At 38.9% G+C, this 26708-nt stretch overlaps 1 protein-coding gene across 3 annotated transcripts in view; it reads left to right on the forward strand.

Annotated features, from left to right (window-relative positions):
- The window catches only part of ZC3H12C (zinc finger CCCH-type containing 12C), a 93053-nt gene that overhangs the window by 17465 nt on the left and 48880 nt on the right, over positions 1-26708 (forward strand). Inside the window, exon 1 of one of the 3 annotated variants that reach the window (XM_023554775.2) lies at positions 729-8432. The exons of the other annotated variants lie outside the window; for them this stretch is intronic. The gene's annotated coding sequence lies outside the window, so the exon portion shown is untranslated. Of the gene's footprint in view, positions 1-728; positions 8433-26708 lie in introns of those variants that run through there. 3 annotated transcript variants of the gene reach the window in all.

Below are 26708 nucleotides of genomic sequence, written 5' to 3' on the forward strand. Positions count from 1 at the left end.
ATTGGCCTTCCAAGAATGTAATTAGACTTTATTTACTCCACTGAGCCGGGAAAAGCATGTTATATAAGTGAATTTTCTAAAAAGTTAGTATTTAAAGTCTTTAAAAAGCAAACATTTTAATTTTAACTATTTTTAATGGAAAAAATTATACAAATGTATTTTTTCTACCTTCAAATAATATGTGGCCTATAATTTCACTTTTTGAAGGATAGTAATATCTAACACTTAATGGACACTAACTCTGTGCTAGACACAGTATTAAGTACTTTACTTAGGTTATCTAATTTAGTTTTATAACAACTCCATGAGGTATGTACTATTGTTTTTCCTTTATCCCCCAGGCAATGGAACTGATGCCTAGAAATGTTAAGTAACTTGGTAGAGGTTAATGAGATCTCTGATTTAGCCTAAACTATAAAAAAAAAAAAAAAAAAAAATTTTTTTTTTTTTTAATATAACGATACTTGGTATGCTTTTTTGGTTTTTCAGTTCTGGGATGGGGAGCAGCAGAAATCAATCTTGTCTCCTCAGTGTCAGCTGTTCTCTTGCGAACATTGTCACTTCCAGCATCTAATTTGCAGTAAATATCTGCTGTGGACTGTGAAACATGCTAACATTATGTCTAAATTAAAAGTGTTTTTTTTTTTTTTTTTTAAAGTTGTTGTAGAATCTGTTCCAGCTCATGGCAACCCCGCAAGTATCAGAGTACACCTGTGCCCCATAGGGGCTTCAATGGCTGATTTTTTTTTTTTTTAGATTGTATCTTTTAGTTTTTAAAAATTTTTATTATACTTCAACTGAAAGTTTACAATTCAAGTCAGTTTCTCATGCCAAAATTCGGACACGCGTTGTTATGTGACCCTAGTTGCTCTCCCTACAATGTGACAGCACGCTTCTTTTCTCCACCCTGTATTTCCCATGCCCATTCAACCAGCTGCTGTCCCCCTCTGCCTTCTCATCTCGGCTCCAGACAGGAGCTGCCCACATGGTCTCATGTGTCTACTTGAGCTAAGAAGCACACACCTCACTGGTATCATTTTATGTCTTATAGTCCAGTCTAATCTTTGTCTGAAGAGTTGGCTTCAGGAATGGTTTTAGTTTTGGGCTAACAGTCTGGGGACCATGACCTCTGGGGTCCCTCCAGTCTCAGTCAGCCCATTAAGTCTGGTTTTTTTAGTAGAATTTGAGGTCTGCATCCCACTTTCCTCCTGCTCCATCAGGAATTCTCTGTTGTGTTCCCGGTCAGGGCAGTCATTGGTGGTAGCCAGGCACCATCTAGTTCTTCTGGTCTCAGGCTGTTGGAGTCTCTGGCTTATGTGGCTGCTTCTGTCTCTTGGGCTCCTATTTTCCTTGTGTCTTTGGTGTTCTTCATTCTCTTTAGCTTCAGGTGGGTTAAGACCAATTGATGCATCTTAGATAGCCATTTGCTAGCAAAAAGACCCCAGACGCCACTCACCAAAGTGAAATGCAGAACATTTCCTTAATATACTTTGTTGTGCCAGTTGACTTAGATTTCCCCTGAAGCCGTGGTCCCCAGACCCCTGCCCCTGCTACTCTGTCCCTTGAAGTGCTCGGTTGTATTTAGGAAACTCCTTATCTTTTGGTTTAGTCCAGTTGGGCTGACTTCCCCTGTATTATGTGTTGTCCTTCCCTTCACGTAAAATAATTTTTGTCTCCTGTCTAATTCGTTAATAGGCCTTTCCTCCCTCCCCACCTTCGTAACCATCAAAGAATGCTTTCTTCTGTGTTTAAACCTTTTCTTGAGTTCTTATAATAGTGGTCTCATACAATATTTGTCCTTTTGCGTCTAATTTCACTCAGCATAATGCCTTCCAGATTCCTCCATGTTATGACATGTTTCATGGATTCATCGCTGCTCTTCATCGATGTGTAGTATTCCATTGTGTGAATATACCATAATTTGTTTATCCATTCATCCGTTGATGGGCACCTTGGTTGTTTCCATCTTTTTGCTATTTTAAATAGTGCTGGAGTGAACATGGGTGTGCATATATCTATTCGTGTGATGGCTCTTATTTCTCTAGGATATATTCCAAGGAGTGGGATTGCTGGATCGTATGGTAGTTCTATTTCTAGCTTTTTAAGGAAGAGCCAAATCGATTTCTGAAGTGGTTCTACTGTTTTACATTCCCACAGCAGCATTGTATGAGTGTTCCAGTCTCTCTACAACCTCTCCAACGTTTGTTATTTTGTGTTTTTTGGATTAATGCCAGGCTCGTTGGGGCGAGATGGTATCTCATTGTAGTTTTGATTTGCATTTCTCTAATGGCTAATGATCATGAGCATTCCTCATGTATCTGTTAGCTGCGTGAACGCCTTCTTTGGTGAAGTGCCTGTTCATATCTTTGTCCATTTTAAATTCGGTTAGTTGTCTTTTTGTTGTTGAGGTTTTTCAGTGTCTTGTAGATTTTAGAGGTTAGATGCTGAATGGCTTTATCATAGCTGGAATTTTTTCCCAGCCTGTAGGTAGTCTTTTTACTCTTTTGGTGAAGCCTTTGGATGACCATAAGTGTTTGATCTTTAGGAGCTCCAGTTACCTAGTTTCTCTTCTGATGTTTGTGCATTGTTTGTAATGTTTTGTATACTGTTTATGCCAGGTATTAGGGCTCCTCACATTGTCCTTATTTTTTCTTCCGTTATCTTTATTGTTTTAGATTTTATATTTAGGTCTTTGATCCTAAATGGATGATTTTTCAGAAGAAGATTACCGGGTCTTTCCTCTGAGGTGCCTCTGGGTGTATGCCAACCTCCAGCCTTTCAGTTAGCTGCTGAAAGCATTAACTGTTTGTACCACCCAGGCAGCAGCTATAGGCTTATAGGATGCTCACGTAGTCTAGGCTGAAGAACTGAAAGGTTGCACCGGATGGAGAGAATAGGGCGAGGCCTCTGAAAACAGGTAGCCCTGGCTTCGAATCCCATTTCTGCCATTTATTGGCTGTGACCCTAGGCAAACCTCGCAAATTCTCTTTGATTTCTCATCCATCCAACAGTTCACTTTGCAGAGTTGTTTTACTGGTTCAGGATAATGTATGTAAAAGTACCTGGCACATAGGCACTCGATAAAAGGTTGTTTATTGTAATTCAGCAGTACCCGTTGATTTGATTGGACAGAGATTTTATTAATTTGTTTTTTTTTTTTTTTTATTCACTGGCTCTTAATTGCACTGTGAGTAATTGAAATTGCCAGATATAAAATTTCTATAAACTCTACTTTTATTGCTTTTAATGTGTCAGTTTATATTTTAGGTTTGTCAAAGGACTTTCAAATCTATTCATGTCTTTCAGGGTGAAGCTAAAATTAGTTTTTGTTCTTAGTCATCTGTACTCATTTCCTATTCAAAATTATGTGGGCTTAATTTTATCCATATTCTGTGACTTAGTCTGTTTCAAATCTTGGCTTTTAATTTATAATTTATTATTTTTTTATACTTCAGGAAATGTATTTCCCATATAATTGGAGCTATCACCTCATTGTTGACTTACACCTTTTTTTTTTTTTTCAATGTTATGTTGTAATTTTCTGTGATGGCCCCACTGAGTTTATGATCTGGTTTTTTTGGGTCATGTTAGATACTTTCTGGAATTTTCCTTGAAGTGACTAGCACAGATCCAAGAGACTTAAAATGTGCAATTGATAATTGATATTAAGTGAAGTAAGTTATTTCTGCAGGAGAAGGATATGGCAGTCTGCTTCAGTAAAGATTACAGCCTAGGAAACCTTATGGGGCAGTTCTACTCTGTCCTGTAGGGTTGCAGTGAGCCTGAATCAACTCGACGGCAATGGGTAAGATACTATTTCTGTTTTTGCTAAGATGGAAAAGTACCTTAAAGTAACATAAAAATTGCAGGCATAAAGTATGTTCAGATAAAATTAACCATGGTATGCATAGGAAAAAATAGTTTTAAATGGGAGAAATGTTTATTAAATTGAATTTGTTTTATCTTTTAAAAATTAAAATTTAAGGGTTTAATATTATGACATACTCATTTTATCACATTTGTAAAATAAAGAAAAAATGTAATAGTGAAAATCATCTGTAATTTTCACCTAGAGAAAACTTAAAATTTTGAGGTCATTTTTAAAATATTTTTTAATCAATATAAACACTTTTTTTTAAGGCTGTAGATGTTTTATTTTTGTTTTTGCTTTCAATGTATCATAAGAGTTTCCCTATGCCATTCAATATTCTTTTTTAAAAAAACCCATTGCCATCGAGTCGATTCCAATTTATAGCAACCCTTTAGTACAGAGTAGAACTGCACTGTAGGGTTTCCAAGGAGTAGCTGGTGGGTTTGAACAGCTGACCTTTTGGTTAGCAGCCATAGCACTTAACCACTGGGCCACCAGGGCTCCATCCTTTTAAAAGATTATTTTTATTGGCTGAATGGCATTCAGTGTATCCAAATATTGTAATTTAATCAAGTTCCTATTGTGGAGTATTTAGATTGTGAGCAGTTTTTTATTGTTATAAACAACAGCGTGATAAATAATCCGTGTACATGGATCTTTGTATACATTGGTAATTTTTTTTTAACAAATTCCTCGAAGCAATCATGCAAAGTTGCCTTATAGAAAAGTTGTGCCGGTGTATATTCTCATTAGAAATGCATAAGTGCCCATTTCCTTCCCTCAATCACTGTTTCCTTACCTAGCCTGTTAGTTTGAGAGACAATAGGCATAATTGAGCTAAGAAGCCATTCTGTAGAGTTAGTGAGACTGAGTTTAGCTCCTTTTCTACCATATACTGGCTATGTGATCTTGGTCAAGTTTCTTACTAATTTCCCTAAGCCTCACTTCCTAAGATGTGGCAGTCTGCTCCCGTAAGCCTCAGTTTCTTTATCTGTAAAATGGTGATAATGGAGCCCTGGTGGCACAGTGGTGAAGAGCTACAGCTGGTAACCAAAAGGTTGACAGTTTGAATCCACCAGCCATTCCTTGGAAGCCCTAAGGGGCCGTTCTGTCCTGTCCTGTAGGGTCACTATGAGTTGGAACCTACTCAATGGCAACAAGTTTTTATCATGGTGATATTGTGGTTGTGGGTATTGTATATTGAAGTCTTTGAGAAATGTAGTTATCATTATTTATTATGAATGCTATTTCTCCTCATTATGCACTATACTTTATATCTGGTAAACCAAAATCAAAGAAGCCTTGGTGGCGCAGTGATTAAGCGCTCAGCGCTACCTGAAAGGTCGGCAGTTCCAACCTACCAGAAGCTCCAGAGGAGAAAGATTTGGCAGTCTGCTTCCATAAAAGATTTACAGCCTTGGAAGCCCTATGAGGCAGTTCTCTGTCCTGTAGGGTCTCTGTGAGTCAGAATCTACTTGATAGCAATGGGTTTGGTTTGGCTGTAAACCAAAACCAAACGCTTTGCCATTGAGTTGACTCTTACTCATGGCAACCTTGTGTGTTACAGAGTAGAGCTGCTCCATAGGGTTTTCTTGGCTGTAATCTTTACAAATAGGGTTTTCTTAGCTGTAATCTTTATGAAATCAGATCACCAGGCCTTTCTGCCTTTGAGTGGGTTTGAACTGCCAGCCTTCAGGTTAGTAATCAAGTGCAAACCATTTGCACCCCCCAGGGACTTTTTTTTTTTTACCTAGTAGTGCCTGGTATACAGTAAAGTTACTCATTTTTATATAACCATCTGATTACTGAACTCTTTTATGTATTATTAGATAAACTGTAAGACTTAGTTCCAATATTTTTCAGCTGAGTCTCTTGGTTTTCAGGACATATAAAATATAACGTCAAAATTTTTTCAATATTTCAATCAGATATATTTTTTTTTCTTATTGCTTTGGGTGAAATTAGAGAATAGTATTGAATAATGGCAGGCACTGAGGACTTAATTCTAGTTTTGATGGGACTTCCTTTTTGTTATTTCACTTTAAAAAAATGATGATGGCTGTTGTTTTCTAACACATGTTTATGTACTTACATTCACATGTTCCTGCAAATATGCCTAAAATGTAAATGTGAGAAGCTTGAAAATAGACTTATATGTTATGGAAGAATTTCCTCAAGTTATTAAATCTTTATATTTTAGATGCATCTTCAACAGTGTATTTTCAGGGTTTGAGACATGGTCTTTCCTTTATTAATTGAACACACGGTTGATCAACTTAAATCCAGCAAGATAAAAATTTTACTGCTTTTAACCCAACCTAATGAGTCTTTGTCTCAGTTGTATAAAGGTTAATACCTACTCCTCTTTTCACTACTATCCACAGTTATGTCATATTTATAAAATATGGATAAAAGTGAAATAGTTGGTATCCCTTGAAACAAAACCTTTATTTAAATAAAGTCTTAGAGTCAGGGAGTTCTCTATGCCCTCCTGACTCAGGCATCTTTGCAGAGCACCGAAAAACACTGTCTCAAAAAAAAAATTTTTTTTTTTCAAATAATTATGCAAATTCCCAAATGGTAGTGCTACTGAAACCCAACTTTTTAGAAGCTGGCAGGCAAACAACATTGTGGTATTTATTCTTTTTTGTGCCTCTAACACATAGCAACCTTATGTATAACAGGACAGAGTATTGCCTGGTCCTGCAGTTTCCTCACAGTGGTTGGTATATTTGAGCCCATCGTTGCAGCCCCTGTGTCAGTCCATCTTACTGAAGGTCTCCCCTTTTTTGCTTAGCCTATACTTCACTAAGCATGATGTCTTTCTCCAGTAATTGGTCCCTCCTGATGCCATCCCAAAGTAACTGAGACAAAGCCCTTGCTTCTAAAGAGTATTCTGGCTGTACTTCCTCCAAGGCAGATTTGTTTGTTCTTCTACGAGTTCATGGCATATTTAATGTTCTTTGCCAAAACCACAATTCAAATGCTGTCAGTTCTCCTGTCTTCCTTTTTCATTGTCTAGCTTATCGTATGCACATGAGGTGGCTGAAAATACCAGAGTATGGTAGTCACAAAGCTAGGCAGTGTCTTTCTATCCTTAGTTTACTGAAATTTCAGCCCTTAACTCTCTTCTTTTTTCTACACTTTTCCAAAGTGAGCCCATCCAATACTATATGCTGACAGCTACCAAACTTATATCTCCAATCCTGACTTGTCTCTTATGTACAGCTGCCTCATGGACATCTCCACTTGGATAACTATTGGTATCTGAAACTAAAAATAGCTAAAACTGAATTTTTATCCCTCCAAATCTGTCCCTTTCCAAGTCTTCCGTACTCGATAAGTGTTACTACCTTCTCCTTAGCTGCTCAAACCAAGAATCTAGAGTTTCTTGATTCCTCCTGTCCCTGTCTCATCTTCCACACCCAGTCCAGCAGCAAGAGCCTTAATAAATGTAATGAGTTGAATTAACAAGAGTTGTTCAATATTAGAAATTCTGTTTTTATAGAACAAAACCTACCTGGATAATATGTATTATTATTATTTTAATAGTCTACATGATTTACTTATATTCAGTACTTTTACATATAAGATTAATCTATACATACTATTTGGTAAGTTTTGATGTCATCGTTAGTGGCTTTTGTCAACAGAGTTACGCTAGCCTCATAAACCAGATAGAATGCCTTCCAGCTTCTTCAGTGTCCGAGGACAATTTGAGTAACGTAGGAGTTGTTGAGTGCTTTGAGGTTTTGCTAGCACACGACCATAGAACCCATGGGTACAGCATCTTTTGTTGGAAGAAATAGAGAGTATACATCTTTAACAAATTTTTTATTTCTTCCATGGCTATTCATGCTTGTAACCTCTTTTTAAGTCAGTTTTGATTATGTTCTTAATTTATTGACATAGAGATTTATGCAGAAATATTACATTTAAAGAATTTCTTGCATGTTTTTAAACATTACATTTATGTTGTATTTATTTGTAGAGTTTCCCAAATCCTTGGTCCCACTTTTAAGAGGTTGGTTGGTTGATTGGTTAATTGGTTATTCATTTATTTAGAACCAATTCTCCATTTTATTAGCCAGTTCTACCTTTTTTTCTTCTCTTTTGTTGGCTTCCTAATTTAGTTATTTCTGCTTTTAATGCTGTTTTTTTGTCCATCCATATTTTGGTTCATGTTGCTTATTTTCAGCCTCCCGATTTAAAAGGTTCAATTTCCTTATTTCTTATTTTCTATCAGATGCGTTTGTGCTGTCAGTTTTCTTTGAGCGTCGGTTTGGCTGCCTCCTGTAAGTGTAATTTCACTGTCATCCATTTGTAATTTAAAAACTTCTTTTCTTTTACTACAGCTATTTGGAAGAGAGTTTTAATTTACCAATAAATAAAATTGAGTGTTTTGGGAGTTTTTGTTTGTTTTGTTTTGGTTGTCCACCTGCAGCGACCTTCTCGTTTTTGTGTGTTACACTCAGTGCGTCTCTGCTCTCTAGTGTCAACGTCCAGCACAGGTGTCTGTGTCTCAGCTTTGAAGTCGAGCAGCCGGTAGTAAAGGTGTCAGGTGAGTACTTAACAAAATGGTCATTTTGATGTTGTTGTTTAAGTATGAGTAAACCCTGGAGCTTGATGCCATCAAAAAGAGTAAAAGCTTTTCTTTATTAGAGGTGACAGTTGACAATACCAGGCTCTCCTCCCACTCCTAACCATTATTTATTAAAGTTGTCCTACATACACTACCTGATTTCAAAATCAAACAGTTCTGTATGCCCACAAACATTTGTCTTCCTCTCTCTTTTTTTTAACTTTTCTATTTAAATTACACAATGCATGATTTATGTTCCTTGTTGTTTTTTTTTTTTTTTTTTTAAAAACCTATGGAAGTATATAGATTGAAAAGGAGTAGTGGAATTACTGAAATCACCCCATGTTCTTGATAATGCAGAATCATGGCAATTCTAATGATTCCTGCAAATAAGAAAATTAACAACTTGACTTTTTTTTTTAAAGGAAGAAATGCTTCCAATCTCTGGTTTTTTTACTTGCCCTGAAGTTAGTTCTCTACTTTTCAGTGTTCTTCAAGTCTTCTAATGATATTAGAGAGAAAGTCTCTGACTAGTCCTATAACGGTCTTTAAACCCTCCCTTTTGAATGAAAACATCAGCAGAGATCAAGAGTTGGCTAATGTTTGAAGTGAAATCCTGATTCCACAGATAAGAGAGGTTAGATTCAGAGTATAGATACCCACCTACTGCCATCGAGTCAGTTCTGACTCATAGCAACCCTGTAAGACAGAGTAGAACTGCTTGATAGTTTCCAAGGAGCGCCTGGCAGAGTACAGATAGTATATGTTTAAAGTATGATTTAGAGCGTAGGGGAAATCAGGAATCTGCTTAAAAGAAAAATCTTTCCAAAGTAATTTTGTGAGTTTGGCTGAGGTAGGAGGTTTTACTGTTGGCCTGCATGGCTGAAAAGCATGTGCCAGCTTGGTGGCTACAGCTTAGTTTCGAGACCACCCCGTGCTGTGATAGCACCTGAGTGAAGACAGTGGCAGATGGAGAAGCACCTGAAGCACCTGAGCGCCAAACAGAAGCCAGAATCCTAACTTGGCAAGTGTGCTAGCAGGTGATGAACCTTGGGCCAAATCATTCCTCAGAGTAACAGGTAGATCATAAATGTGTATAGTTCCTACATGATAGCAAATGAGTACTTTTATCTGCATTTTTATAGACAGTGCTTATCTGATGATACACACCAAACATAGGCAGGACAGGTCAATATGGATTTACACATGATCAAAATCCAGAAATAATTTTTGTTTATAAACCTATTTTGTGTAGAATATCCATATTTCTCAATGTGTGATAGCCCCTTACTCAACTTTTTGTGTTATCACTTAAAAAGATAATCAATATTAGAAGATAAAATGGTCACCTGTTTTAGAAATACTGGTTCTGAGAATTGATTCATTTATTTAATTGTGAAGTCTTTGCTTTCCCAAGAAAGTAGCTTTCAGTTTACCAAACTCAGTGGCTTAAAAATCTCTTCCACAGGTGAGGAATGGGGCAAGCTGTTTCCATCCCCTCCTCCACACACACACGTACATTAACACTGAAGCATAGAGGAGAAAAGTGCAGGGTCAAGGATGAAAGCCTAGAAACCAGGAGTGTCCTAAGATTCCTGTATTTAGAACTATTTCCTCAGTCTTTTTATCTAAATAAACCAGAGGATGGTTTTTATCTAAATAGTTACTTGGGTTCACCAAACCCATTGCTGTTGAGTTAATGCCAACTCATGGCAATCCTATGTGTTACCAAGTTGGCTGTTAATCTTAATGGAAGCAGATCTCCAAACTTTCTTCTGTGGCCCACTGAGTAGGTTTGAACCTTTTCCGACTCGTAGTGACCCTATAGGACAGAGTAGAACTGCCTCATAGGGTTTCTAAGGAGCGGCTGGTGGTTGTCAGCCGAGCTCTTAACCACTGTGCCACCAAGGCTCCTTGAGGTTAGTAGTCAAGCACAGACCACTTGCACCACACAGGGACCTTTGGTTTGACAAGCTATCCTTATAATATCCACTGCCTTCATGACCCTCCCCCTCCCCCTGAATTGCTTTAATCTTAGGAGCATCTCAACACCTTTGCTGATCTTTCTTTTGAGATTTTAATTTTTCATGGGGGATTTGGGATCGGGAAGGAACAAGTAGGATGGGAGTATTTTGACTGCCAAAAAGCAACATTAAGGTTTAAAGATTATCTTAAGACAGTAGTTTCAGGGGTTCATTCAGCCACCATGGCTCCAGAAAGTCTGGAGTCCATGAGAATTTGAAATTCTGTTCTTCGTTTTCCCCCTTTTGATCAGGATTCTTCTGTAGAATCTTTGATCAAAATGTTCAGTAATGATAGCTAGGCACCATCCAGTTCTTCGGGTCTCATGGCAAGGGAGGCAGTTGTTCATGGAGGCAATTAGCCACACATTCCATTTCCTCCTCCTTTTCCTGACTCTCGTTCCTCTGTTGCTTCAGGTGAATACGATGTCTTGGATGGCTGCTTGCAAGCTTTTAAGACCCCAGACACTGCACAGTAAACTGGAACAAAAGCATTAAACCAAAAATATCCCCTGAAGTCTTATTAAAACCAAACGGTAGTTTTGCTTAACTGGTAAAAAATGTCTGCCTTGAGAATTATGCTCTTTTAAGAATTATCTATATAGGATCAGAAGCCCTGGTGGCACAGTGGTTAAGAACTCAGTTGCTAACCAAAAGGTTGGCAGTTCAAATCTACCAGCTGCTCCTTGGAAACCATATGGGACAGTTCTAGCCTGTCCTGTAGGATCACTGTAAGTCGGAATTGACTCAACAGCAACGGGTTGGTTTTTGGTATTTGGGATCAGATTGACAACAGCAACTTGAAAGATTAGATAGGAACCTTAGGAGACAGTAAATTTATGTTAATGGGGGAGGAACAACTCAGAAAAGGAAGGTGAAAATGGTTGCACAACTCAAAGAATGTAATCAGTGTCACTCAATTGTACATGTAAAAACTGTGTAATTGGTCTATGTTTTGCTGTGTGTATTCTCAACAACAACAATAAAATAATTTTTTTTAAAGCAACATTAAAACTAGGTATCTTGAGAGCTGGGGAAAGAAGATTATGAGAAGGTTTAGAGAAGGAGGCAGAAGAGCAGCCAAGATGCCCCTGATGGCTGGCAGCTCCCTGTTCCAGGTCCCCATTTTCCTTGCTTCTCACTCTTCATTCCCAGTCAGTCCTGGCCACTGGATCTTGTGGAGGGTGAGAAGGGTTGCATAGTTGAGGATGGTAGGCTGGTTAGCTTTGACAAAATGATAGGATAATTCTCTTGGACCATGCTGCTTTCATCCTGCCTCTTATCAGAGGATTACTTTTAAAATGTATTATTCATACAGAATTTTAAAGTGAAACTTGACCAGCTAGATAACATCCATAAAAGGTCCTAGAAGCTAAGGTACTATGTATTTAAGTGCTATTACCATCAGTAAAAGAAGCTCCTCAGGCATTGGAATCTTTTTTTTTTTTTAAACAATAAATGATTTTTGTTAAGTAACAATTGTTTTGGGGGAAATTTATCATGGTTTTAGTTTTTCAATAGTTAATGACTTTTATATTAACTTGGGAGAAAGCTAACCCTGAAAATGTCCCAATTTATTACTTTAGGAAAATTCTGTAGCTAGAAATTAAAATGTTAATGATGTTATATTATGGGAAAAGTAGCAGAGGATGGTTGCTTAGTCTATCTACATTTACTTTAAAACAATTTCTCACTGTCCATTGTCTATATTGTTAAATTGAAATGAATGTTTTCTAATTTTCTGGAAAAAAATCTTTGTTCCCGATTATACTTTGGAATCAACTCAATGGCAATGGATATTATGTTTCCTTCTATTTATACTTTCATTTTTTTCCCTCTTCCGTTCACTCCTGATTACCATCGCATCAGTGTGTTTCTTCTAAATCACCAATTCCCAACCATTTTTTAAGTTTCAGAACACCATTTTTACACTCAAGTTCCTCACTAACTTCTCTGACAGTATCCACCGGCTACCCTTAGTAGCCAAAATATTCCATGGCACTTTAATCTTTGGTAGTTTTTCTTACAAATTAAATGCTGTTTCCCAGTCCCTTTGAGAGTATTATTGCTCTAAATTATTTATTCCACAAAATTCATACAGTGAGATAAAACAAACAAAGGAACAGAGTAGGGCATTTGAGCTTCCCAGTCTTTTTTTTTTCTTGGTGCCGTAAATATGTGGTAGGAAGAGCTAGTGGGACACAATTGTAGCCTTTGCCTGCATGCTGTTCTTTCCTGCTCAATAATAAAGAGAACTTACAGAATTATGTTCATGAGAACATAAAATGATGAAAATCTCCCTTTAATGAAAGTTCACTTTTAGTGTAAACTTTTTTTTTTTAACAGCTTTAGCGTTTCCTGTCTGCCATGTACTGTTCTTAGTTATTATGTAACCCAAACCCATAGTGCCGATTCCGACTCATAGCAACCCTATAGGACAAAGTAGAACTGCCCCATAGGGTTTCCAAGGAGTGACTGTTGGATTAAAACTGCTGACCTTTCAGTTAGTAGCTGAGCTGTTAACCACTACACCATTAATCTCCATAACAACCCTGGGCTGCAGTGTTATTATTTTCCAGTTCTGTAGGTGAGGAAACAGAGAAACAGAGAGGTTATATAACTTGTTTGGGTTACTTGATTAGTTTTGGGGAGAGGGTATAATATTGGTTATTATATCTATGAATTATAAAATTGCCCTCTCACTGATCCTCTTTTCTTTGTACCCCATGCTGGAGTTTACCCTGGAATTTATAGTAATGCTTCAGGGATAAGTTTCAGAATACCAATAAATCTTATCTCTGCAATGGTGCCTTTATAGGAACAAGTGGCCTAGCCTAGTCTAGTTCTTAGTGGTACATTGGCCAGTTGGTTTGGCATTGAGAAGAAGTTTGGGTGGAATATCATATCCCTTTTCTAAAGTCAGCAGAATTGTGGTGCCTAAATGTGGAATGGCAAACATGTTAAAGAAAATAACAGGCCAGTCATATGATTACTGATATAAAAAGTTTTAATGAGACATCAACATATATAACTCTTCAAAATATAATCATATTTCCATATTAGGCAATCTATTAATATAAATCAGAGCCCTGGTGGTGCAGCGGTTAAGAGCTCAGGCTGCTAACCAAAGAGTTGGCAATTCAGATCCACCAGCCACTCCTTGGAAACCCTATAGAGCAGTTCTACTTTGTCATGTAGGGTCACTACGAGTCAGAATTGACTCAGTGGCAATGGGTTTGGCTTTTTCTTTTTTGTTTTTTTGGCGTTAATGTAACTCACAATATTAGTAACTCAAAGAAAAAAAAAAATATGTGATCACCTTAAGGCAATCTGCATTTTTTGTTTCCCAGACCTTTCATGTAACAGGAAAAAGTTATTTTTTCAATGAGTTTTTAAAGGTTATGTATAGTGTGATATGTATAAACCCATTGCCGTTGCGTCAATTCCAACTCATGGTGACCCTGTGTTGTTGTTGTTAGGTGCCATCGAGTTGGTTGCGACTCATAGTGACCCTACGCATGACAGAACGAAACACTGCTGGGTCCTGTGCCATCCTTACAATCGTAGTTATGCTTGAGCTCATTGTTGGAGCCACTGTGTGAATCCATTTCATTAAGGGTCTTCCGTTGACCCTGTACTTTGCCAAGCATGATGACCTCCAGGGACTAATCCCTCCTGACAACACGTCCAAAGTATGTAACACTCAGTCTCACCATTCTTGCTTCTAAGGAGCATTCTGGTTGTACTTCTTCTAAGGCAGATTTGTTCCTTCTTTTGGCAGTCCATGGTATATTCAGTCTTCTTTGCCAACACCACGATTCAAAGGCATCAATTCTTCTTTGGTCTTCTTTATTCATTGTCCAGCTTTCATACGCATATGATGCTGTTGAAAATACCATGGCTTGGGTCAGGCGCACCTTAGTCTTCAGGGTGACATCTTTGCTTTTCAACACTTTAAAGAGGTCCTTTGCAGCAGATTTACCCAATGCAATGCATCGTTTGATTTCCTGACTCCTGCTTCCATGTCTGTTGATTGTGGATCCAAGTAAAATGAAATCCTTGACAACTTCAATCTTTTCTCCATTTACCATGATGTTGCTCATTGGTCCAGTTGTGAGGATTTTTGTCTTCTTTATGTTGAGGTGCAATCCATACTGAAGGCTGTGGTCTTTGATCTTCATTAGTAAGTGCTTCAAGTCTTTTTCACTTTCACCAAGCAAGGTTGTGTCATCAGCGTAACGCAGGTTGTTAAGGAATCTTCCTCCAATCCTGCTGCCCTGTTCTTCTTCATATAGTCCAGCTTCTCAGATTATTTTTGACCCTTATAGATGCATATAAACAGATAATTAGGTGGAGTTAATATTTACTGAGTACTTACTATGTGCCTAGCAGTGTTTTGTATTTACTTCAAGTGTTTCATTAAATTTCAAAGCAACCATATTATATCCTTTTTTAATTTTTTTACAGTTCAGGAAACTGAGGCATGGGAAGGTTAATGTGCTCCATGTGATGCATGTTTGTGGTGTATGTGTGTGTAGCCCAGCCAGCAATCAGTATAGTGTTTAAAGATAAAACACTAGGAGCATTCCTGCTATATCCAGAACCACACAAAATAACCATTGTTATTTAAAAATTATAACGCAGTTTGACAAAAGTGTGGAGCAAGAGACATACCTACTACAAACATGTTAGAAAGAAGCAATCTGATGATTTTATATTACTATATAAACCTGGAAAACCCAAAAAACTTATATAGTGAAACTCTAATAGAAACATTAAGAGTTTACTGAGATAGCTAGATCACTCAAGTTTTTATATAAATGACTTCTGTTAAACACCAGCAATAACCAGGTAGAAAACATAATGGGGGAAGAAAGACTTAAACTTACATTATCAACAACAAAAGCAAACTATTAAAAGACAGGTTTAATAAGAAATGTCTAAATTCCTCAAGGAAACCTAAGGAACTCTGTCGAAAGGTAAAGAACATTTCTACAAATTGTTTTTGATTGAGCAATTTAAATCAGCAGTGCTTTTTAAGCAAGTATTACTGCAGCATAATCTCAAACTCCCAATAGCTTCTTGGTTGGAACCTATCAAAACAAGTAAAATTTATATGGAAGCATGAGCATGCAAAAATAGGACAAAAATCTGAAAGTGAGTAGGGAAGTGTAATTGTAGAAGCCTTTCCGTGAAGGATACTGACTATATTATAAATCTACAGGTCCTCATGTGTAGTATAGGCACAGAAGTAGTAAAAGATGAATGGAACACATGTGGAAGTCTAGAAGCCCAAGTTGATAAAAACAACTTTGTTCAGATTGTACCGTTTACTGCTTGGAACCCTCCAATGGTTTCTCATCTAAGAGTAAAAGCCAAGTCCTTGCTGTCACCTACAACCTTGCCACTTAAAGTATGGCAGCCGAACAGTTAACCACAGTGCCACCAGGACTCCATAGACCAACAGCAATAGCATCGCCTGTGATCTTGCTAGAATGTAGACTCTCAAAACCCACCCCAGACCTCCTGAACCAGAATCTTCAAGATCCTCATATGACTCAAATGCAATTTTACAGTTTCAGAAGCATTGTCCTTCAGGGTGCTGTATGATCTGGCTTTCCTGGGCCTTACATTTCTAGCCTCATCTTCTGACTCCTCCCCTCACTCACTGGCCACATTGCTGTTGCATGAAGGTTTGTGCATGCTCATCTCGGGGCTTTGTACTTAACCCTTCCTCTACCAGTTACACACTCCCTTTAACTCCGTTTAGGTATTTGCCCAAATATCACTATCTGAAAAGCCTTTCCTGTTTCAAAACTTCTTACTGTCACCTGGCATGTATTTTTTGCTTATATTTTCTCCCACACCCCTCCATGCACACACTACACTGTAACCTTCCTGAGAGAAGGGAACTTGCTTTGTTCCCTTCTGTATCCTCAGTGCCTTGCATCTAGGAGGTGCCCGTTTGCTGAATGAAACTGTTAAAAATTACAGGTAAAATGTTAAGAGTTCTGAAGAGAGGGAGAAATTATGTCATTCTTCCAATAAATACATATTGAGTTCTGTGTGCCATATTCCCGAAATTATTTACCACTCAAACATTTATTAAGGCCTGATCAAGTCCCAGCCATATGCTGGAGTCCCTGGGTGGTGCAAATGCTTGGCCGCTAACCAAAAGATTGGACGTTCGAGTCCACCCAGAGGTGCCTCTGAAGAAAATCCTGATTATGTATTTCTAAAAAATCAGCCATTGAAAATTCTATGGAGCACCGTAGTACTCCGACACACACAGGGTTGCCGTGAGTTGGAGGCCACTCAACTGCAGCTGATATTTTACCCATATGCCAGGCCCTGTGGAGAACTCAGAAACCCTGGTGGCGTAGCGCTTAAGTGCTGTAGCTGCTGACCAAAAGGTCAGCTGTTGGAGTCCACCAGGCTTTCCTTGGAAACTCTGTGGGGCAGTGCTACTCTGTCTTATAGGGTCGCTATGAGTCAGAATCAACTCGATGGCAGTGGGTTTTTGTTGTTGTTGTTGTTGTTATATCCAGGAGCGGAATTTTTAATCACAGGTTATTATATTCAGCCTTAGTAGATGGTGCCACCACTTTTCTGAAGTGATTTTATCAGTTTTCACAGTCCAGCAGCAAATGAAAGTTCTAGGAAAGGTTTCGTGGCAGAGGTTGGCAATATAACCTGTATCTTAAGACTTAAAATATTTATATATGGTTTTTATATATGAAGCTGTGGAGAAAGGTTATCTTATAGAATCTTTAAGTCAGCGTTCTCTAACTTTGCTACACATTGGAGTCACTTGGGAGCTTTTTTAAAGCCTGACCAGGCTTCACCTCAGACCAATTAAATAAAAATATCTAGGGGCGGGAGCAATGGAGTCCTGGTGGCACAGTGGTTAAGTGTTTGGCTGCTAACCCAAAGGTGGGCAGTTCGAACTCACCAGCCACTCATTCGAAACCCTATGGGGCAGTTCTAGCCTGTCCTATTGGGTCACTATGAGTCAGAATCCACTCAACAGCAGTGAGTTTAGAGGTGGGAGCAGGCCATCAGTGTATTCTCATTCACCTCAGATGATTTTAATGTGCAGCCAAAATTGAGAGAGTATTTAAGTTTGGCTGAAGTGTAGGTTATGAGAAGGGAAGTAGAGAAAAAAAAATTGAGATGCTATTATTTAGCACATTTTTATTAAGCACCTACTATATGCCACTCTGTTAGGTCCTAGAGATAACAGAAAACAAAACAAGAATACTTGCCCATGTGGTGCTTGCAATCTAATTGCATTGGCAGCTGTTCAGTATCATTCATTTAACTTATAGGATGTTGTATTTAGAAGGACTCTTGCCCTCAAGGCTCGGAATTCTTAATTTAATGGCTTAATTATTACGCTGATATGAACAGAACTCTCTATAAAGAAAAATTTTGTTCTAAACTTTTGTGCTAATATCACTAAGCATCTTCTAACACAAGCATTAATTTTTTTAGCCTCTCAGTGTTTTCCATTTTTTGAACACCATGACAGTTGTCTAAAATCAGTAGTATGCAGATATTTAAATCAATAGGGGTCTCCTGGAAGGCCTAACACAAGCATTTCATTTTCCTGACTTACAAGAATTGATATGTAAGGAAACTATTTTTTTATATTGCTTCTTAGTAAGAACTTATATTTTAGATCAAGTTTATAAATAATAAAGTACATTTATCAGGCCATAGCTAGTTTACGGTTCTTTTTGTTTTATTTGCTGTATACCTGGTGCCACCGAGTCGATTCTGACTCATAGTAATCCTACATGATGGAGAAGAACTGCCCCATAGGGTTTCCAAGGAGCAGCTGGTGGCTTCGACCTTTTGGTTAGCAGCAAACACTTAACCACTGCGCCACCAGGGCGCCGTATTTGCTGTATACTATATATTTTTTCCTAAGTCCCTTTATAATCATTTGATATACTATTTTACACTCTCTGTGGACCATTAGTAAGAACAGACAGGCCTATCTAATGATAAAGCCCTCTTTAAATTTTATATATGTGCTTAACTCTTCATGGCCCATTTGTCAGTTTCACTTTTAACAATGCTTTTGGTCAGTTTTGAATTAGTTTGCTAAGTAGAATTACTTAACACTTAAAGAAGAACAAGACGCACCCATTCTCAGCTGAATATACTGTGATGTACATAAATGACCATACCCAAGAGGGAAAGTGAGGATGCCATAAAGGAATCATAGATGATGGTGGTGTGAGAAGGAGGGAGGAGTTTTGGCCAGGCTTTGATAATGATGCTGTAAATAATATCGTTATTACATTAGATACAGTTATCACTTAACTATCATCATCCAGGAAACCCTGGTGGCATAGTGGTTAGGTGCTACAGCTGCTAACCAAGAGGTCGGCAGTTCAAATCCACCAGGCGCTCCTTGGAAACTCTATGGGGCAGTTCTACTCTGTCCTATACAGTCGCTATGAGTCGGAATCGACTCAACAGCAGTGGGTTTGGTTTTGGGTATCATCATCCACTTGTTTTTTTAATTCAAAGAAAGTCCTGGATATGTGCTTTATTTTGTATAAAATTACACATTATTGGCCAGCATTTTCTTAAAATTTCAAATACATTCATATAACAGTGATTTTTAGCATGGTTGATTTCGTGTACTTCCTGCTTCTTTTATAGTCGTACATATCCTTATTATGTCACAAATCTTCTTTTTCCCCCATTGCAGTAGCTGCTTTAGTAATCTTTTATATAAGCATTTGAATGACATTTATATACGTTGAACTTCTCTAAAATTTTTTTGTTACTGGAGTATTTATAGGATTTATAGGAATTAGAGATCATCTCTTTTTTTTAAATGGCTTCAAACAACACAAATTTATTTCTTACAGTTATGGGGGTCAGAAGTCCAAATGGGCCAACAAGCCTGTGCTCCTTCTGGAGGCTCCAGGGAAGAATCCATTTCCTTGCCTTTTCTGGCTTCTAGAGGCCGCCTGCATACCTGGGCTCATGGCCCCTTCCTGACATCACTCCAGCCTCTGCTTCTGTTGTCATACCTCCTTATGACTCTTCTACCTCCCTCTTCCGTCTTTTAAAGACCCCTGTGATTACACTAAGGAGCCCTGGTGCAGCAGTGGTTAAGCATTCGGCTGCTAACTGAAAAGTTGGTGGTTCGAATTCACGAGCCTCTCTGCAGGAGAAACATGTAGCAGTCTGCTTCCATAAAGATTACAGCCTTGGAAACCCCATGGGGCAGTTCTACTCTGTTCTGTATGGTTGCTATCAGTCAGAAGTGACTGGATGGCAACAGGTACTGGTGATTACAGTGGGCACCCCAAGATAATCTCCCCAGCTCAGGATCCTTAATTTAATCATATCTGTAATGTATCTTTTGCTGTGTTAAGCAACCTGTGCACAAATTCCAGGGATTAGGATGTAGACATCTTTGGGTGGGCCATTTTTCAGTCTACTCTGGGGGGAGGGTTCTATATCTAAAAGGAGGAAGGGGAAGAATGGGCACTGGAAGAGAATTAGCCCGGCTGTATCGTACCACAGCATTTTTGCCTATCTTGGCTGTGGATATATTTTGAAAGTATGAAGTTGTCAGAGCTGGTGAACTTTCTGAAGACAGGACTTTGTTTTCTCATACTCTGTGATCCTTGGAGTTCAGATGTCTAAGTAATCACAAAAGCAAACTATTTGTGAGGGCTACGTCCTTTCTCACAAGTGACAGTTCCGTACATCAGTGTTCTATCTGCCTTTCGTGAATGGCATTTCTAGCCACTGTTCTTAGGGAAGCTAACAGGGCAGGTAGCATTGCTAGAAGTAAGTGACATGGTGTATGTGTCAAGGTCCTAGCACATAGTAGGGAGTCAGACTAGCACACTAGACCCCTTCATCTCACATTTAGTGCACAGTAGGTGTGCAAATCAAACTGCCCTTTCCCAGTACTTCAGCCCTCCAGCATGTGTGTTCATCTGTTTTCTTAGTGTATGCGTGTGTGCGCGCACGCACGATATTTTTCTTTTTGGGGGGGCATAGGAAAGAAGGGGTGAATGTGAGAACTATGGTGGTATCTATTCTTTGTCAATCCCTGAGTTTACCTTTTGGAGGGTACGTGGAATATTTACGTGAAAGTTGATAGAAAACACAGAATTTTTGGAAAATAATGCAATTTGTATCATCTGAAATTATAATTTTTCCTTTTGTTAGAATGCATAAATAAAGCACTGTCTCCCCTACTGGCTCAGAATGTATTAAAATGGAGCTCTGGATTCAGTTGTGTGGACTGAGAGTGGCGTCTGGGAACACTGAGCATGCAAGTAGTAATATTGTGAGAAGGGTCCTTGCTGGGGCGGGGCGGGGGGTGGTCCTTTAAATTCAGTGCAGAAAATAGTGTTAGGACTGTTAGGGGCTGGGAGAGCCACACCACCTGTCTCAAAGTGGCCCATGTGTTTTGTGAATCTGGAATTGCCACTGTTTAAGAATGAGATTGAGATTTCACATAACATTTTAGATCCCTAATGAAGATCTTTTAAGACTTTTTTTTTTGGTGGATTCTTCCGTTGCAATTTTTTTTTTTATTGTACTTTAGATGAAGGTTTACAGAATAAACTAGTTTCTCATCAAACAGTTGGTACATATATTGTTTTATGACACTGGTTAATAACCCCACGACGTGTCAGCACTCTCCCTTCTCGACCTTTGGTTCCTCATTACCAGCTTTCTAGTCCCCTCCTGTCTTCTAGTCCTTGACCCTGGGCTGTTGTGCCCCTTTAGTCTCGTTTTGTTTATGGGCCTGTCCAATCCGTGGCCGAAGGGTGAACCTCGGGAGTAACTTCATTACTGAGCCAAAAGGGTATCCAGGGGCCATACTCTCGGGAAAAGACTTATCTCTTAATGAATTTTTTTAAATAACTATTTGAGAAGCTGATCACTGGAAATATTCGAAGTCTTAGAATATGGGTTATATTTCCATTTTTTTTTTATAGAAGAGTTTCTTTGTTTTTAGACCTAATCAAACCACTTTTATAATTCGCTTATTATAAACAGGGGTAAAGTTAAAGTTTTTGTGGATTTCGAATCCGTCTCTAAGCCCTTAAAGAGTATTGAGAGTTGTCAGCTCTTGATAACATGACACAGAAAATTTTTCATAGTCAAACCCTAAAAACCATGACTTCAAGGAGCGTTATTCTTTTGTTACTGAGTCTTTTTTTTTTTTTTTTTATGACTACCATTATTTATAGTAAGTGTATTATAAAAGCAGCTTGATTAGGGTTACTTTATGTAGTCTTTTTATCACCCTCTTTTTTTCTTAATAATTCTTAATAACAAATTTTCTATTGTTGAGTATTACTGGAGTTTGAGGGGATCTTTTTCCTGCTTTAGTTCTGAAGCAATAAGGAAAAAGACAAAGGAGCCAGGCAGCTGGAGATCAAAATAGCAGCTTTCTTACTGATAGAACAATTGGAGAACATGACTTAAGAGCACAGCATAAAGGGCTGAGTAATAACTGAACCCTACAGTTAGAAAGATTCAGCCACCCAGTCTCAGGCAGTGCTGGAGAGCAGAGCAAGCGAGTGCTCTCTGCACGTGGGCAAATCCTGAAGAGAAATGGACAGAAGAAGGGGCCTGGGCTGGGCCTACCAGGTCCTCTTCTCAGACTTCCCCATCAGATAAGTCATCCTACTCAAGTGAGGAGGCACAGGCTGGGGTGTCAGTCCACTGGATGCCACCCTAGTTGGGATCATAAAGCCAGAGAAAGAGATTTTGGGGAAAGACCTCTCATTACTGGGAGGCCTGAGCTCACTTGATTATTCTGCAGCTTCCTTGAGTGTTGGAAACAGCTCAGTGGCACCTCCAGGGCTACAGGGACCTTGCCAGCAACTGAGGGCTCTTGAATAAGCTCCCCTCATCATTAAAAAAAAAAAAAAAAAAAACACACCCATTGCCTTTGAGTTGATTCCAACTCATAGCGACCCTATAGGACAGAGTAGAACTGCCCCATAGTTTCCAAGGAGCACCTGGTGGATTCAAACTGCCGACCTTTTGGTTAGCTCTTAACCACCATGCCACCGAGATTTCCTACCTCATTGTAAAAGGGAAATAAAAAGTAGTAATCCATTGCCCATCAAATCAATTCCAACTCATGCAACCCCATAGAACAGAGTAGAACTGCCACATGGGATTTCCAAGGAAATGTAATCTTTTCAGGAACAGACTGCCACATTGTTCTCCTGCAGAGTGCCTGGTGGGTTTGATCCACCAACTTTTCAGTTAGCAGCTGAGCACTTAACTACTGAGCCACCAGGGCTCAGTAGGGGAGCATTTTTGTTCATATGAATGCCTGCATTCAGGTTTGCCTGGGTCTGTTTTTCTTTTGGTCATGTTTTCTATTCAAGGATCTTCTAGAGATCAGCACACGGCTGCATGCCATGCAGGTTAACCATGTACATTATGGAGGATGAAATGGTTCTGCTCTCAAAAAGCTTATAGCCTGGTTCATAACTAAGTGCTAAGTTATGCAGTACAAACTATTTATGATTTATAAGTTCAAAGGAGTTGGAAATCAGTACAAACAGAAGTATTCCAAAAAGACTTTATTGAAAATTAAGCCTTGAGTTGTGCCTGGAAAGACAGAAGTGCCGTGGGTAGGTGTGGCAGTGAAAGAGAGCACTTAAGGTGAAGGGACAGCAAAAATGAAGTCACAGATGCTGAAATCAGTGCGTTACTGTGTGTTATGATTGTTTATAAAGTGAAGATTCTATGTTCTGATAATGAGAAATAACATTACAGGGCCAGAAGAGGCCCAGGTTGTCGAGAGAGCCTGGAAAACAAGGAGAGTACCAGAGACTTGTGGTTTGCTGCTGAGATTTTTTTTTTTAGCATAAGAGCGATGTCATTGAAAATTACTTTGGCGGGAGGATACCTAGGGGATATTCCAGAGAAGAAGATAAATTAAGAAGAGTAATCTAAGCCTGAGGGAATAAATGCCTAGACTAGGCTGAGAAAGTTTGAGAAGAGAAAAATAGTCAGGAATTGATTTATCGGAATCTTGAAGATGTATTGAATGAATAAATCAGTTGAAAAGAGACAGAGTTTCAAGGCTGAGCTGTTGAGGAAATGCTGAGCCCCTTTAAGGCAATTTGGGAGCTAGATACCACATAACACATAGATGTGAAAACTGAAGCCAAGCAAAGCATCTGTTCTCTAAGTGGTATAAGGTTTATTTCATTTGTGTTTGCTTTATTTCCCTCTTATAAATGCGAAAAAATAATCAGAAATACGGATTTTCATTTTGATTTAATTGTCCTTTCTTTTGTTTTGCTCAGCTTTTAGAGATTTTTATCATCACTACTTCCCAGCATTGTTTTTTGGAGGGGGAGTGGGGGATTTAAGTCGTGAAATCCACCTTGATTACACGTGATGCGCATGAAACCCGTCAAGATGAGTTTCATGGGAGCCGTGTACCATCTGCCTCTGAGATAGTTGGGGTCCTCTGGAGTGACACCTTGTGTTTCCTTCTGCCTGGCGTCATTTCTCCCTCTTCTTTCGCTAATAGAGGAACTCCCATCCCACCTCCATAGTTCTCATGGGGCAACCAGTCATGGTCCCACAGCAACTGGGGGCCAAAACCAAAAATCCAGCCCACTGCTATCGAGTCAATTCCAACTCATAGTGGCCCTATAGGACAGAATAGAACTGCCCCATAGGGTTTTGAAGGAGCACCTGGTGGATTTGAACTGCTGACCTTTTGGTGAGCAGGCACGCTCTTAACCACTGCACCACCAGGGCTCCAGTTAGAAGCAGGGGCAGTATTAAGACCTAAACTTTGCTTGTTAATTAGACTCTCTCTCAGGAATGAGCACCTTGAATGGAGACCTACAAAGCAGAGATGGGTAGTGCTGAGTCATCCCACGGGACCGTTTAAGAAGCTTCTGCTGCTGAGACCCTGGGTTAAGCCTTGGTGCCTGGCCTTCCAGAGACTTCAGTGTTCAGTGCTCCCTTTGATTCTGTGAGCTCCTCCGGCACCCTTCTAATAAATCTCCCATCGTGGTTTTTTAAATAGGCTGTTTCTCTTGCTTAGAAAGGATTAAATTGATACGCATCCATTGTAAGTTACTCTTTTTCCCTTTAAACTTTCATTTACCTATTGATAATGGCTTGGTATTTTTTTTAGAAGCAAACGTAATTTCTGATAAAATGTGATTTCTGATACAATTTCTTTCTTGACATGGATAGGAAAAGTGCTTTCTTTTTTATTGTTAATATATTATTAGCTGATTTTATGGCCATAGTGATAGCTGTATCTGGGTGATAATTTGAACCTCCTCCCCACCCTCCTGCCGTATGTTTCCTGATAACAGGAGAAATGGCAAAGATGGGCATCTCAATGGGTGAAGTTTCAGCAGAAAAGTGTTTGGAGCTTTTTTTCCTTTACACTGCATGTTCTAATAGTGCCATTTTCATATATTTTTGTTGTCTTATTATCAGTTCAAAGGTTAGTGTACTCTTGTAGCCCCCCAGTGTGAATACTGTTCAGTATGAACTTGATATAATATGAAATCATTTATATTTGATGACTTATTTGGAAAATATGATCCTAATTACAGTTGAGATCCCATTTCTTACAGTTATTGTTAAATATAAAGGTACATTTTTCTAGCATGTACTTTGGGTGAATTATATCCAGGGTGGGTTCCAAATATGGGCTAAAGTTGAGGTTTTCTAGACCTGCCCCTTCCCTGAAAACTGGCATGGTTTTCATTGACAGAAAGGAGTTAGGAGAACAAAGAGTGCTCTATGGAGGATCATAGAATGAGCATATTAGGGATGTTGTTCGTCAGGCCCTTGACACAGTTAACCCTGTGCTTTCTGTGAATTAGTGCTGTCTGTATCTGCGGAGCCCTTGGGTGGTACACATGGTTAACCGGCTTGTTGCTAACCAAAAGCTTAGAGGTTCAAGTGCCCCCACTGGTACCGTAGAAGAAAAACCTGGCAATCTACAGGCAGTCCCCGGGTTGCCAGTGAGATCTGTTCCTAGGTGAGTCCTTAAGTCAAATTTGTCGATAAGTCGAACAGGTGCGCACGGTTCTTATTTAGCTTTACTGTAGTATGAGTTGGAATTGACTCGGCGGCAGTGGGTTTAGTGCAAGAAGGAGGACTGGTGGTGCAGTTGGTTAAGCATTTGGTTGCTAACCAGAAGGTTGGCAGTTCGAATCCACTGGCTACTCCTTGAAAACCATACGGGGGCAGTTCTACTCTGTCCCATAAGGTTGCTCTGAGTCGGAACCGACTCATTGGCCATAGGTTTGGGTGGTCTGGTCAGTGCAAGAAAAGCTCAAGGCCTTTTCACAGGTTTAAAAGCTGCACGTGCAGCAGGGGAAGGTGATTGTGATGAAGAATTTGTTGCAAGTAGGGGTTGGTTCAGTCATTTCAAAGTGAGGGCAAATTTACATTATATTAAAGGGCAAGTACACGAGTTGTCCAGGAAGCTGGATGTTTGTAACCCGAGGACTTACTGTACTTCTGAAAAATCAGCCTTTGAAAACCCTGTGGAGCACAGTTCTACTCTGACACGCTTGTGGTCACCGTGAGTCCAAGTCGACGGCAACTGCTATCTGTGTCTACAGCAATTTATTTGGCATTAATTAATTTGTAAGGCAATATTCTTAGCATTGTTTTGTGGTTTAAAGCTAGTCTTTAACTTACTAACACTGAGAGAAATAGTTTTGTATATTAAAGCTCTCATTTGTCTGTATGACTTCCTAAATATAATAACTCTGGGAGGTAAGAGTTAGTCACTGAATGGTTTTGTTCCATTTGTGTACATCATGTGTACATCGTGAATCTTTTTTTGTTAGGTTTTTAACTCTCAAAAGTGGCAAGTTTGGGGTTAAAATTTTAACTGTTCAATCTTTTGGGGACAATTTGGAAAATGTAATATAATATTCTCACTTCCATGGTTGTTGTTAGAGTATATATGAAAGAGAAATAAATCCATATTCAGAGAGCAATACCAGGAAATCAGCTTGGATCACTACTGGCAGAAAGACTCGATTTCAAACACCAGCATCAAAATGCACTTGTTTCACAGTGTTGTAGGGGAAAAAAAATCAGAAAGTTTAGTAAAGCGAAAAGAAAGTTTCATTTGGCACATATTCAAAAAGACAAAAGTTGAGAAGTGGACAAGCATGTTGCTAGAGCTGTGTCTGCCCAAGTCCAAGGAAATGTTACA

The sequence above is a fragment of the Loxodonta africana genome, chromosome 7, assembly GCF_030014295.1.
Source record: "Loxodonta africana isolate mLoxAfr1 chromosome 7, mLoxAfr1.hap2, whole genome shotgun sequence".
Lineage (NCBI taxonomy): Eukaryota > Metazoa > Chordata > Mammalia > Proboscidea > Elephantidae > Loxodonta > Loxodonta africana.